Raw genomic sequence first — 788 nt, forward strand, 5'->3', positions numbered from 1 at the left:
TGACCTTGCGCAGGTCGTTGCTCAGGTTGGGCTCAGGTGGAGGTGTGTGTTTGGGAGGAAGGATGTTTCTCTCCTGGAGTAGATTCACGGGTCTCAAGGTTTCAGACTCCGGTTCAGAAACGCCGCCGAGGCCTCCTAACGCTGATGACAGCTCAGACAGAGACGGGAAAGGCTACAAAAACACAAACACAGCCATTTTATAAACCTCTGCCTAAATGACACAGACTTTCTGAATCACAAACTAGTGTCAATACCTGCGAGTACGGCTGGTATCCTGGTGGGTTGTACCCTCCGTGAGAGGGGGAGGAGTCTGGTCTGGGGGTGGGGTTTTGTTGGTAAGCAGGATGTATGGTTGGATAATTGTATCCGAAGGGTGGAGCTTGTTTGGCAGGAACACTATTTGGAGGAGCTGCAAGATCTGATTGAAGAAAGAGAGAAAGCCCGCCCAGATGAATGTGTGTTGGCAAATCATTCAAGAGTAGATCTGGCATGGAGATGTCTTAGTGAGGATTGTAATGATGTACCCGAATAACCGCCGCCCTCTACAGACTCATAACTGTTGGGAACCGGAGAGGCGCTGCCTGTTGTTGTAGACGAGCTGTCTCCACCTGTGAAAGTTTACAAATACACAGGCAAGAGGCATGTGTAGTTTAGGACTGTTCTCATTTTGATGCACAAAAGTAAATGACTCAAAAACTCAGGAATGCATACTTTTGAACTATTTCACCAAATTTTTCGAAACACTGATTCAGCAGCTTAATTTTTTATTTTTTTTTGCAGAGGTCTCT

The 788-nt window shown here is 46.6% G+C and overlaps 1 long non-coding RNA gene across 1 annotated transcript; it reads right to left on the bottom strand.

Annotated features, from left to right (window-relative positions):
• Positions 1–6: 6 nt before the first annotated feature.
• Positions 7–681, bottom strand: LOC107735429 (uncharacterized). The gene is made up of 3 exons (XR_001639406.1): positions 525–681; positions 255–418; positions 7–172 (listed from the first exon to the last, which is right to left on the bottom strand). It is a non-coding gene; the product is annotated as an uncharacterized LOC107735429 (long non-coding RNA).
• Between the last annotated feature and the right edge of the window lie 107 nt (positions 682–788).

The sequence above is a fragment of the Sinocyclocheilus rhinocerous genome, unplaced genomic scaffold (genome assembly GCF_001515625.1).
Source record: "Sinocyclocheilus rhinocerous isolate Xijiao unplaced genomic scaffold, SAMN03320098_v1.1 C36052724, whole genome shotgun sequence".
Taxonomy (NCBI): Eukaryota; Metazoa; Chordata; class Actinopteri; order Cypriniformes; family Cyprinidae; genus Sinocyclocheilus; species Sinocyclocheilus rhinocerous.